Below are 15,000 nucleotides of genomic sequence, written 5' to 3'. Positions count from 1 at the left end.
TCCCAGAACTTTCGGACAATTGTGCCTTCCAATTCTTTTGCATCTCCGCAAATATCTGCACTTTCGTCGCTATCTTATTTCTATGCAGTACTGAAACACTATGAAATATATATTTGTTTTCCTCTCTGTCTATCTATTCCCTCTTCCTGTGTCCCCCTTCTCTCTTTTCCTCCCCTTCTCTCCCTCTATCTGTGTGTGTGTGTGTGTGTGTGTGTGTGTGTGTGTGTGTGTGTGTGTGTGTGTGTGTGTGTGCGTGTACGTGTACGTGTATGTGTATGTGTGCGTGTACGTGCACGTGTACGTAAGTATGCGTGTGTATGTGTGTGTGTGTATGTGCGTGCGTGCGTGTGTGTGTGCGTGTGCGCGTGTGTGAGTGTGTGTGTGTGTGTATGTGTGTGTGTGTGTGTGTGTGTGTGTGTGCGTGTGTGTGTGTGTGTGTGCGTGTGTGTGTATGTGTGTGTCTGTGCGTGTGTGTGTGCGTGCGCGTGCGTTTGATTGAATGCGTGTGTTTTGTGCCCTACTTCTCCTCTCTCTTTTTTTTTTTTTTTTACGGGGGGGACGCAATGGTCTTCTTCGCCTTTGACCCATTTCCAAAACCCTTTGTTCCTCTTCGCCCAAAGTGATCTTGACGAATCTCCTTAACCCGTACAATACGATGGCGCTCCTCTTTGTGGCAGATTCCAAGAGATTTTATTCAGTATGAGGGTAGGAACCAGGGTCTCGACCCATGGACGACCCATTCCAGGCCGGGTCCAGACATCAACTGAACAAAATCCTCAGGAGTCTTTTACATCAAAGATCTATGAAGGCCGTCACCGTTTTGAGGGGTTTGAGATTCTCCTCCTCCTCCTCCTTGTCCTCCTCTTCCTTCTCCTCCTTGTTCTCCTCCTCCTCCTCCTCCCCTTCCCCCTTTCCCCCTTTCTCCTCCTCCTCCTCCTCCTCCTCCTTTTCCTCCTCCTCTTCCTCCCCCCTTTCTCCTCTTCCTTCTCCTCCTTCTCCTCCTTCTTCTCCTCCTCCTTCCCCTCCTCCACCTCCTCTTCCTTCTCCTCCTCTTCCTCCCCTTCTTCCTGTTTCTCTCTCTTTCTGTCTTTCTCTCTTTTCCAACCAGAACATCTACAACTTCCACATTCTCTTCTTTTGAGCAAGTTCCTTCTTCCACAGCTTTCGCACTTGTGCAAATTCTAAACATAAATAGATAAATAACTAGAATATAAAAAACCACACCATCCAGCAACGTTCACATTTTCTAAAATTCCACCAAACTCACATGTATTAACTTCTTCATATTTTTTTGCTTCTAAAACCAAATCAACTTTTGTCTGACGATGATATTCTTCTACGACGATGTATATTTACTTAAATGATCCATGTGACTTGTTCCTGATTTATGTTCACTGTGACTGAATTCCCTCTTGCCCTGAATTCGAAATCCCTTAACGAAGCTCTCAGACTCGGAGACTTTGCTCATTCAAGACATCAACGACCCGTCAGTGACCACTGAGACTAAGTCATGATCGAGTTAGTGATAAATTGTATGACTTCAAGCGTTCTGAGCCAATCATTAGCACAGACTGCACTTCCTTTCAGTTTGTAAACTTGAAGCTGTTGATTTTTTTTTTTTTTTTTCTGGGAGCTTCTTCCACCGGACGGAAGATCGTGACTTGGAGGTTGGAATGACGTTACGTGACTTTCAATGAACGAAACATTTTTTTATTCTTTTCTTTTTTCCGAAAAATAACGAAATTCCCCGTTGGTTCTGTGACGCCTTACGACCTCAAGCTATAGTACAGTGGCAACCAAGAAGAATTTAGAAAAAAAAAAAATTATAATCTCGAGGAACGTCGGCCATGTTCCTCTCCGTCCCACAACTCAGGAAAACCATACAGTTCCCCTCACTTCAGACTATGGTTCTATTAACACTACTGACATTTGAACTATGGACTCCACGAGTTCTCTCCACAATATCCCGTAGACCAGTGGTTCCCAAACTTTTGTAAGTTGCGGACCACTTTCGTCATTGTATATACAATGGCGGACGCCAAAGGAAAAATAAATACCGGTAAATAAATCAGTGTAAATGTAGAATAAATAAAATCAGAAATAAAAATAATGAATATAATAAGATAATGATATAAAACATAAATATAAAATAAACAAAGTATAAGATAAATATAAAGATGAATAAATAATTAGATAAAAAAAAAATCTCTGGCGAGCTCTCGCGGGCTCCATAATATTATGGACACCATGGCGCCGGCGAGCTACAGTGAGAATTTCTTCCGTATCGAGTGGGACGTGCTCGAACGAGGAGCGTCGGCTCCAGACGACAAAAACCGACCCTTCGAGGCGACAAAAACCGAACGTGCAATAACCCTCGAACTGCGCGTGACTCAAAAAGCCTCAAGATGGATTATGTAAATAGAAATATAGATTTCCTTTACTACGTCCTGGACTTCCAGGCCTTCACAAACACACACACACACACACACACACACACACACACACACACACACACACACACACACACACACACACACACACACACACACACACACACACACACACATACACACATATTACAGTGAAAAGCTGAGCTTTTAGGGAAGAAAAAACACATAATCTCCCTTGCCCAAGTCCTGCATAATTCATCTACATGAAATAAGGCAAACACATCTATATGCACGCATGAAACAAAAGACAAATTTATTCTTCCTTGTATGGAAAGAGTTTCAGAAGTGGAGAACCTTCTACTTTGCTCTTGAAGACTGCCCGAGGAAAGCTGAACAAGAAGAGCCATGGGTACTTATACCTCATTCCCCCCCCCTTCGCCCTTCCGGCCTCTCCCCTTCCCGCCCCCCTCCCCCTCTTCTCTTCCACTCCTTCTTATGTCCCTTCCATCGAGGCCCTTTGCCTCCTTGTGATCCATGCGCCAGTTCACTTCCCTTTCATCCCCTTCCACTACAACCAGATTCCAAAACCCGTTTCTTTTCGTTTACGCTCTTCTTCCCATGGCCAAGTTCTTCCTTCTCGAGGTTCTCGGACTTCTGAGCCATTTAGACCTCGTTTCGTGTCGGCTCCCTCAACTTCCGGATTCCACCCGCGTTGACGCCGCTCCTTTATCCCTCCCTGTGACCCGCCATGCCTCCACACTTGTGTTGTGGGCTTTCTCCTCCCAACCTTGAGCTTGTAGATATACTCGTGTGTGTGTATAATAAATATATATATATATATATATATATATATATATATATATATATATATGTGTATATATATATATATATATATATATACATACACATACACATACATATCATTCTTCCTCACCCATACCCTTCCCCTTCTCCTCATCTTGATCTTTTTCCTCCACCTCGCCCTCCATTTCCTCCCTTTCCTCCGCTTTGATCTCCCTACCTCTTTCCGAACGCTGTGCTCCGGTATGAACCTCCTTCCCCACCGTGATCTCCACCACAAGGATAGAAACGCCGGTACACCGTAGGCCATAAAAATATCTTCGGAGGATCCTCTCTTTCCCCTTTTCGTCTGGAATCCCCTTCCCCACTCCTCTCACTCCTCCCACTCCTCTCACTCCTCAGACTCCTCCCACTCCTCAGACTCCTCCCACTCCTCAGACTCTTGTAACTCCACATAGCCTTTTCGTGACAAAGAGGTCCTGAGTCGAATAAAATAAATTGACGTCAACCAGAATAAAGCACAAAATGCGGCGGAAAGGAGATATACGCCCTTTGGTCATGTCTCCCTGTCCCCGCCTGCTGTTCTCCACCACTTAGGTTCTCCATGCCTCCTCTTCCTCCTCCTCCTCTTCCTCCTCCTCTTCTTCTTCCCCCTCTTCTTCATCTCCACTTCTCGTCCTCTTCTGTTTCCGTAATTGATCCCGTTTGATCTCCTCCTCCTCCTCCTCCTCCTCCTCCTCCACCTCTTCTTCGTCTCTACATCTCGTCCTCTTCTGTTTCAGTAATTGATCTCGTTTGATCTCCTCATCCTCTTCCTTCTCCTCCTCCGCCACCTTTACCTCCACCTCCACCTCCTCCTCCACCTCCTCCATCTCCTCCTCCACCTCCTCCTCCATACGCTGAAAGAGCAATATCGGCCCGGGTGACCTATCCTGACCTTCAAATTCCACGCTGACCTTTTAGCAGAGCGACTCTCCTCTTTCCTGGCCAGCGCTCTCCAAGGTCAAAAAAACCTTCAGCCATTTCTTGGTCCTCCTCCATCCCCTCCTGCACCTTACGAGGCCTTAAGAAAAAAATGACGAAAGAAAAAAAATCGTATGATGTTCGAACTCAAAGCAAAAACTGCGAAGTTCTCAAACAGACTTCGGGAATAGCCATCAGCAAACAGTGCCAAAAATTTGCACAAAAAAAATACATATTTCAGATTTGACTCAAATGCGTTAAGTTTAGATAAAACAAGAACATAATTTAAATAAAATCAGATTAAATAAGCTAAGAAATGTAATATAAAGAACAAACAATTGGAGCCTAAATGTGTTGACTATCGATATTAATCATGCAATGATTTACTGAAAAGAAAACCAAAGGGGGTTATCACACTGAGCTATCTTACCTCCAACCTCCAATTAATCGACGATACCACTCATCTTCAGCTTTTTTATTTCCGCCGTAAAATCACAATGACAAACTATTATGTTTTCTCAACAATTTACTTAGACATTTGATATGTTGGAGGGAAATTATTTTCCTCCATCACATTAGCTTCTTTACCGAGAGCTGCGGTCTGTAAATCTGTTCCAACAGTCGAAGGAAAATTTGCCCAGTGGGATAACACCTTCAGTGAGATTTCTGCCCGCAAACCACTAACAAAAACACTAAGACCCAGCGTGTCAATAACCGAGTACCAAAGATAGTTATCATACCCACCGGCGACACGTCAGCAAGCATGCAAACTCGAGCAAGCACGTCTTTGGCCTGGGGTGAAGGCCACGTGCCACGTGCCATATGCCACGTGCCATGTGCCACGTGCCACGAAGGCCACGTGGTGCGCACGCGAGCTAAAAGTCACGTAAGTCGTTCCCCATGAAAGCGGGTAAGCTCCATCACGCACTCCTCATCGATCACAACGCCGTTGAGACAATACAAGAACAAGACGAAAATAATGTTGGCCTTACCTGTATTAAGTTTAGACATTTGTTATTACTTTTCACTAACAGTTGTTAGTTTATATTAACAGTCACTCATCATACTCAGTGCTCTTAAATTATCGAAATAAACATTTCTTCGTGCAGAAACGAAAGCGAATGATTGTTCTTTTCCAACTTTATAGTAGCAATAGACGCCATTCATCTTATACAGAGGAGAATAGTCAAGCTATTTTGTGAAATGACAAAGAATGAAGAAGGCTACTGAAACCACGTGACCTATTAATAAACCACACTTCAGGCTGAAGAAGACTTGAATTAGATTTACCACGGACAAACCAAAACCTTCGAGAAATTCATCTAATTGGTTTATTGATTTTGCGTTCGTTTAAGATATAAAAAACATGAATACCATGTCATCAATAACGTCATAATGAACGAAAATTATATACAAAAATATAGAAATCAGAAATTATTTTCACGATATCGTTGTATTGCGATTGGACGAAATATTTTACTTATGAAATCAGGAACTTAAATAATTTCATTTAGAGAAAAAAATGAATTCATTCTTTAGGCAAATAAGTTTCATGCAAGATACTCGAATACTGGGCAAACTAGAACCTAGCTAGTGATCCCCAGACAAGTTTTATTTCCTCTGTCTTTTTCTTCTTTCTCTTGCTTCCTCTCTCACTCTCTGCGCGCACACACACACACACACACACACACACACACACACACACACACACACACACACACACACACATATATATATATATATATATATAGATATATATATATATATATGTGTGTGTGTGTGTGTGTGTGTGTGTGTGTGTGTGTGTGTGTGTGTGTGTGTGTGTGTATTCATATATTTGTGCTTGCATGTGTTTGCATACATGCGCACTGCCCCTTTCTTTACTTAATATTCAATCACTTGAATTATCTCCAAGTTGATAGGACTACGAGACCTTCTTCCCTTAACGTTCTCTTCTCGTCACTATTCTTGAACAATGCACAAATAACACTTGAACACACTGAACAAGATGTTTGTAGGGCGATAAACTCTGTACAGTTTCCAAAACGTTTATGTTTCTTTCTAATAAACGTTTACATAATACATCTGGACCCGAGTAGACACGTACTGTATTTATCTGTAATAATACAAATACAGTAGAGGTGAAGGGAATCCCGAGTGACTACAAGGCGCATCCATATCTCGTATCTGTTCCTCGTCTTTATTGTAGTTCTCGTCGTAGAAAGGGCGTAAAACTAATTCAACACTGACCGAGCGGTTTAGAGCGTCGTTACTTGCGGCGGAGGTCGAAGTCACGGCAGTTCGAAACTTGCCTCCAGCGAGTTGGACCAAGGGCATGGTTCATTAAATTCCACGTTACAAAGTCCTCTGTAAGGGGCACCGTCCTAGTCTCCTAATAGGAGTAGTTCGCGACGTTAAGACAAATCGTCATCAGCAATTCTGGCGTCAAAATGCACTCGTAGGTACCACACTGCTTGACGTCTTCTAGGAATCTCGTATCTCGTTGGGTCGTAGGTTCACGACATAAACGAGCACCGTACGACCTCGCAAATTTACGAGCACTGTAAGTATACGACCTCAACAAATACGGTCCACGCAAAAGACGCTAGCAGCTGTAGTACTTACGAGTGAAGCCGACTGCACATCGTAGTGTTCGTTGATTCTCGCATCTACCGTAGAACACTCATTTGCAAAAAAAAAACATATCAAGGCAGTTATCATATGTATATACACGTAAATGTGATGTACATTCATGCATATTGTGTGTGTGTGTGTGTGTGTGTGTGTGTGTGTGTGTGTGCGTATGTACGTGTGTGCACGTGAACATATAATCCTTAAAAATACATGGATGTTATTACATTTACACGTATATACATGTAAAAACGTATTCGTTTATCTCCTTATATGTATATGTTGCATTCATGTACCTTTCATCCACAGAAGACTGAAATGAATGTACTGTACACTTATACACACATGTACAACTCCACACACTGCACGCAACTCCCAATAACGCTAGTACTTATACGGGCATTTCTTTCTGTATAGAGTAAAACAAACATAAGTTAACTAATCTAGTTTTTTTCTGCTATGCAGTGATTTTTTTTTTCGTAGCTTGAGAATCACCATCGCGCTGGACGAGCGGTTATCTACATGGAGGTAAAATGCTTTTAGCTTAGCGTAACCGCACACTAAACTATCACCAAATGATTACGGCACAACTGAGTAAAGAATCTAAGTCTCAGTTTATCGTCTTGAACCTATTACCAGTCCACTTTGACGTGAAATAAGGAATCCGACTCCCTCAGTTTTAGGATTAGAGCCTAACTGAGTTGTCTTGTTTAACTATGGAAAGGGTTGGATAACTGGTTTAAGATGGTAAACTGGTTCGATTGTTCTACTGACTGTGTTACGTGCACAAACAATGCTTTGTTTTGATTGCGTCATTCATTTGCGTCACAGTTTGAAGTAGACGTAGGCTAATCACCACATGTCGCTGGGCGCGTGTCCTATCTGTGACGTCACGAATGGGAAGGGACACGTGTGACGTCACAGTGCGTGTCACTGCGGCACATTATGACGTCATTGTACATAGATCACTGTAAATATTTCTTGTCAGTTCTCTTAATTCTCTCGATGAGCTGTTTTAATCTACACCACCAATAACTACATCATTTTATATTTATTTTCTGCATAACATTTAACTTACTGTGAAGGGTATTTGTTGTATAGAAACACTAATAAAAGCATTCAGCCACAGAAACATTATATGCTTATCTATTATTATAATCTGGTTAAGACTTTTGTAATTGATCGTACAATGTCGTTCGAGTATAAAGTATATCGGAAAAAACACATTCATGAACCCTCGTTTTATTTTGTTTTTGTTTGTTTTTTAATCCTATTATTCACCAATTAGATTTTCGCACTTTATGACGTCACCACTACTCACCAATCACATCTTCGCGCGTCTTGACGTCATTCCTATTCACCAATCACATCCTTGCGCGTTATGACGTCACCACTATTCACAAATCACATCAATCGCGCGTTATGACGTCACCGCTATTCACCAATCACATCTTCGCGCGTTATGACGTCACCGCTATTCACCAATCACATCCTCGCGCGTTATGACGTCACCGCTATTCACCAATCACATCATCGCGCGTTATGACGTCACCGCTATTCACCAATCACATATTCGCGCGTTATGACGTCATATGCCCCATTAGCTCCGCCCTGTGGTCCTTTCGCCTTCTGCCAAAGACTTTCCTTTATTTCATCATCTCCCTCCTCCATCTTACGTTTCTCTCCTCATCTCTATCTCCTCCATCATTCTACCTTCTACTGGTCTCGCATTTACTTAGTTGTGGGTTCGAATCCCGCACTCCTCTCAGATTCCCAGCAGTGACTGTTTGTTACCTGGCCCAACAGTCCCTAAAGCGCATAATAGGTCAAAGGTGACGACTTCGGCCGCAGCTGCTCAGCGCCTCCTGGCGTAGGCTCCTCACTACTCTTCCTCCACTCCCTCACTCCCATTCCTCCCTCCCCGCTCCCGTCACCTTTCCCCTCCTTTCCTCCATCCACCGCTGACAAGATCAAACTTTTCTCTTCCCCCTAGACTCTCTGTACCTCCAGAACACACTAAGCCAAAACTAGCCAAGGAAGACCCACATCAAACGAGCTAAACCTCTAAACTAACCTAGATGACACAACTTGTAACTAGCCCAAGCAGTAAAAGTTCTCCTTCTAGAAAATAAACTAGATTAGTTTAAATCACTTTCTGGGATCCGACCTACAACAGCCAGGTTGTGTGTGTGTGTGTGTGTGTGTGTGTGTGTGTGTGTGTGTGTGTGTGTGTGTGTGTGTGTGTGTGTGTGGATATATATATATATATATATATGTATATGTATATATATGTATATGTGGATATATATATATATGTATGTATATATATGTATATATATATATATATATATATATATATATATATATATATATATATATATGCGTCGCCTTTCCGTCCGCCTTTAGGACGAGTCCCCGGAAGAGATCGAGAACGATTCCTCTTCTTCCTGCATTTTATTTCAATTCAACAGCGGCTTCCTTCTTCCCCCAACGTCTTCTTTGCCCTTCCCCTACCTCCCTCTCTCCCTTCCCAACCTCCCTACCGCGTTAAGGAAACCTTATCGGGCCACACTTTTCTTCTTTCTTTCCTCAGCGTCCTGTTTGTCTCGTTTTTCTTCCTCTTTCGCTCCCAAATTCCACCCACTTGTCCTCAGGAAGTTCATCAGCTTTCCCGCTGTACGCTTTCCCCTTTCCCTCTCCTCCCCTTTCTTCCCCTCTCCATCCCAAGCATCTTACTTCTCTTCTCCCATCCAACCCAAGCCCTTACCCCTTCTTCACGTATGGACCACCGCTAGCTTAAGATCTGGGTTGTTATAAATTCCTGGAAATCACCATAGATAAGTAAAGTATTTGTCTGTATACCAAAAGACCTCTTCCCACTTACAAGGATGGTAAAGGTAGCCAACCAAGTGATACATCCACCCCCCTGAATAAATAAATAAACTATGAAATAAATAAATAGATTAATAATAGTCAAAAAAAATCTTCACGCGGTCGAAGCGAACGCAGGTCATCACAATCTCACGTTCTCTGAGAAAATCACTCGAGATGAGACTGGAAGTCAATTATAACATGAAAGAAGGTTAAAGACTGGAAATGGCGAGGCTTGTGCCGTGTCAGAATGAAAGAACAGAGACCAGAAGGAGCCCAGAGGAACTACGGAAAGCGTCTGCATGTATCCATTACTTACTCAATAGATGTAATTAGATCTCTGGTAATATCTGGCATCTTGACACCACCAGCAAGCACATAATGATTAGCTAAAGATACGTTTTCCTCGGTACGATTATCGTTCAATGATTATCGTTCGTGGCTCAATGAAGATCCTCAAACGATTGTCTAGAACATGAATTATTTGTTCTTGAATAGGGTTGTTTTGCTACGAGCTGTAAAGCGCGAAGCTGATCATTAATTTAACCGAAGCTACAACCAACGCTTTAACCCAAATAGGATGCCAGGTAGTAGGACTCGCGTCACCCGCCATTGGTTGTTGTAAACTAATAATCACACCTTTATGGATTAAGGAATGGACACATGCATTCCCGTAATTCTTCCTCCTCCTTCCTCTTTGCTGCAAACAGACAATACGACTTCAGTGCTTCGGTTATCATCGAGTTCTCGAAAGTGAAGAACAGTTCGTGATGCCACGTCTTCATCGCCTCACGCAAGCACAGAAGTTGCGTTTGGAGTACCACCTCGATCAATGCTGCGAGATGAAAGAACTTTGCAGGTCGCGGGACGCACGAAGAATGTATAATACAAAGTGGAGTGATGGGGGGGAAAAGGGGGTAGCCAGACGAATGGACGCGACTGTACGTCTAAACTATATTGACTTAGAGAAATCGTTTTCGGCGGAAACGTCCACACCACTCAAACGAAGAATGTCACAAATATCATAGTTCTCCCTCGATCACCTTAATCATGACTCCTACTCTTTGGCCCTGTTCACACCAGCGGTTTGAACCGCGGCGGTTCAATTACAATACAAGTCAATGGAGGCGTTCACACACAATCGTGGAATTTTTCTTTGACTATACGGTACCGCCGTGGTTTCCACGCTATTCAAACCGCTAATGTGAACAGGGCCTTTGTTGGGATATTGTCTACAAAGATAGACACGAAGAATGTATAATATATGTATACTTGGGAGAGGAGGAAGAGGGGGAGGGAGCGGTGTTAGCTAGCCGGTACGACATCGTCCAAAGACATATAATCCCTAGTTCGGTTTTCTCAGATAAGATAAGAAAGGATACACTATGCAAGGAGGCACACTGTGGCTGAGACATGACCACACGTCCCTTTGCGTGTGTAATTGCGCATCGGCTTCTTTACAAAGGAACGATGATCCTTATTTATGGAACTAAAAGATTGTTTTACACCCATTAGGTCTACGAGTAATGGTCTTGCCAGCTATACAACCTTTGGATACACCTACGATAGCTCACGTGCATACACACATACATACATATATACACGCACGCACACACACACACACACACACACACACACACACACACACACACACACACACACACACACACACATATATATATATATATATATATATATATATATCATATAAAATCACGTATGTAAGCAAACATACATTTATATATATACACACATGCACACATAGAACACGCGTTTGTGTATGGGTGACGTGTGTGTGTGTGTGTGTGTGTGTGTGTGTGTGTGTGCGTGTGCACCTGTCTGCCTGTCTGTTTGTGTGTCTGTTTCACGAAGAGTCCATGGAACCCCGCCGGTCGATATGACATCAAATTCGTTCCCTGAGGGCCTTCCGTTCCTCAACTCCCAGTCGACGCCATCAGCCTTCCATTGTCCTCCTCTCCCGCACAGACAGATCCCCGTAACAAACACGGCCTTGTGAAAGCGGTGTCCTTTTTCAGGACAGCCGAGGAGTCTATCAGGACAACTGAGGGCTATTTTAGGAAAAGTAAGGAATGTTTAAGGACAAATAAGGACTATTTCAGGACAGTCTAATTTTGTTGCAGGAAAAGGGATGCCTATTTCAGGACAACCGGGGACTATTTCTCTTCATTAATCGTGATCTATATTTCCCAAAGCCATCCGCGGTGAATCTACAGTGAACGCCCTCTCCCATCCTCCATCCCCAAGAGCTTAACGGTCGTAACGAACTCTTGCTGACGTCATCGTCGTCTGCAAACCTTGAAATCTGGCTGAAGCGTTGGACGGCCTCCCGTCAAGGGCCGAAAGGTCAAAGGTCATGCCTTCCTTGATTTCACCCTCCCTTTCTCCCTCTCTTCTCCTCTCCTCTCCTCTCCTCTCCTCTTCTTTCCTCTCCTCTCCTCTCCTCTCCTCTCCTTTCCTCCTCTGTCCTCTCCTCCTCATCTCTCACTTTAACTTAGCATCCGTCTTGATTCTGTTTTGTTTTGGTCGACCTGACACTCTGCCCCCAATTGTTTTTCTCCCAATGATGTTTTGTCTTTTACTTGCGTGTCCTGGGACTAAGATCCTGCTTCATTCAATAAACTAGAAAATGTGTGTGTGTGTGTGTGTGTGTGTGTGTGTGTGTGTGTGTGTGTGTGTGTGTGTGTGTGTGTGTGTGTGTGTGAATGTATTCCAGTGTATAGCGGGCATACCCGTGTTCTGAATTAGTACACTTACTGACAACAGACAGAATAAATACAAAACTAGTTACACAAAGGATTAACCGAGGTATTCTTAACTGCCTTCCTGAGGTCTCCTTCTCAGCTGAATAAAATCACTTAAACCAGACAAGATAAAAATGATCGTCGAGTTAGGTGAAGTTAACCGAATATGAGAATTATGGTATACATCTAACAACTAGGATAGCCGGAGCCTAGTCATAGGACCCATATTGGTGTTTCTAAGAGTGCTTCTGACTCCTACATCTTTATCCACCCCTTGTTCGTCTACCAATCCCCACGTCTCACTGCCTGTATCTACCGGTTCCTCCTCCTCTTCCTCACTCACATCCTCCCTTCTTCCCTTCCTCCTATTTATATTTCGTCTTACCTCCTTATCTACCCCTCGTTCTTCTACTCCCTCTTTCTCATCATCATTACCTGTATCTATCAGTACTTCCTTCTCTTTCTCCCTCCTTCCCTCCCTCTCCCCTTCCCCCCTTATCCTCCTCTTAGTCTTCAACTTTCCCCCTCATTACTGTCTACATCTTCCCTCTCTTTCCCCCCCCTCCTTCCCTTCCTCTTTTTTGTCTCTTCTCCTGCCTCCTCCTCTTCTACTTTTCCCTCCTCCTCATCGCCTGTAGGCCGTCGTGTCCGCCATTTCCAGGGGAGGCAATGAATTATTCAAAAATATTCTCGAGGCGTCTCACGCACACGGACGCCTAAACCCACTCCCGCAGAGGACGTCTTTTGAGTTGCCATCCCCTCCTTCCATCCTTCCCTCCTTCCCTCCTTCCTTCCTTCTTTCCTTCCTTCCTTCCCTCCTACCTTCCTTCCCCCTTCCCTTCATCTCTCCTTCCCTCCTTCCCTCTTTCCCTTTCTCCTTTCCTTCCCTCCTTCCTTCCCTCCTTCCTTCCTTCCTTCTCTCCTTTCTTCCCTCCTTCCTTCCTTCTTTCCCTCCTTCCCCCTTTCCCTTCTGCTCTCCTTCCCTTCATCCTTCCTTAGGTCCAAAAACCGTTGGCGGTTTAGTCGTTAAACACCAACGGTTTCAAAGACGAAGAAGAACAAATGCAACGATGTCAGCTGTTAACGGCTTTTACGGGAAATAACAGTCAAACTTCAGCTCCTGAAGTAACTTCGACCATTTTTAGCACCTCCATGAGGTTCCTGAGGTTTTAATGACAATTCAAAGAAGAACAACCGTGACGTTGATGGGTTTTACCAGAAATATCGAACTCAAAAAAGAAAATATTCTTTCCCGAAGCCACTACTTCGACTTTTTTATATCCCGTTACTGTTCTTGAAGGTCACTATTCGAAGAAGAACAACAACGGGTTACCGGAAACATCAAACTAAAAATAAAAGAACAAATTTCCTTTCTTGAAGGCACTTCGAAGAGCCGGAGGCGTCGCCAGGAACTTCATGACTTCTTGAGGTCCTGACGCGACTTCGGTCCTGCGAGAGCCCTTTTAGGGAGGACTCTTCGGCCATAAAGTCCCTCACACTTCTCCCTTAGCCCATATGAGAACGTAACATAGGTCCTTTTACGACCATTTGCCACCACCACTTTGTTCCCTCCTCCTTCCCTTACTCCTCCTACTCTTCCTCTTCCTCCTCATCTTCCTCCTCCTCCTCCTCCTCCTCTGGCTCTCCCTCCGCCTCCTCCTCCCCCTCCACCTCCTCTGCCTCCTCCATCTCCTCCTCACAGAATTCATCCAGCTCTACTTCATCCACTTTCAGCCTTCTCCCATCCCTACTTCACCGACTTCCACCCAACTTCTTTCTTGGACGATACTTCAACAATTTCTATTTCTAATCTATTTCTTGTACTATACCTAATAGTAACCCTACTACTGCCATTGCCTCTGTATTAATATACTGTAAGTATTAATGACTCTTCCTTTTTTTCCAAGAGTACTTCCACAATGTTTTGGCACCCTTCATGTCAACGACAGTTACCTATCCCTTGAGTGAACTACCTATCCTCCTTACGTATTCATGGCTGGTCGAAACGCGGACCTCGTGCCACGTGCCTCGTGCCACATGCAACGTGCCTCGTGCCACGTGCCACGTGACGTGACATGACAACACTTCTTCCTCCTCCACTGACAGCATTTTCTGTTAGCAATGCCACATCTGCAGGACAAAGAGAGCTCTTGACCCCCCCCCCCCCAACGTAGGACAACTGTTCCTCTTGACTGGTTAAAACGTGGAATGTGGCTGAGCAATTTTGGTAGCGCTCTCCCCATTCCCTCCTCTGTCGCCTGTTCGATTATTTATCACCAAAACGGCCCCTAATTCCTCATAGAAAACACGTCTAGTCCTTCCACTATACCCGTAACTATAGATACTGCTACACCGACTATCTGAATCGAGAAAAAAAATATCTGTTACTAGAAAGCTTTCTTTTGTCTGTAATTAGGATCTTTCCCTGGATTTTTTCACAGGATTTTTTTTTTCCAAACATCTTTATTTCTAAATCCCGATTTGATCATTCACGACTGCCAATGAGACTACTATCACTAAATTTAACTAGACCCTTGCTATCATCACTAAGAACCTATCAACACACACATACTACTCCCATA

General features: G+C 43.7%; 1 protein-coding gene across 6 annotated transcripts in view; it reads left to right on the top strand.

Moving 5' to 3' along the window:
• Shab (potassium voltage-gated channel shaker cognate b) overlaps positions 1-15,000 on the top strand; it is a 578,013-nt gene that overhangs the window by 496,674 nt on the left and 66,339 nt on the right. The window lies entirely within an intron of this gene.

Source organism: Oratosquilla oratoria, chromosome 27, assembly GCF_046742065.1.
Source record: "Oratosquilla oratoria isolate Oo_2021 chromosome 27, ASM4674206v1, whole genome shotgun sequence".
In the NCBI taxonomy this organism is placed as follows: Eukaryota; Metazoa; Arthropoda; class Malacostraca; order Stomatopoda; family Squillidae; genus Oratosquilla; species Oratosquilla oratoria.
This window is presented reverse-complemented; position numbering and strand designations above follow the sequence as displayed.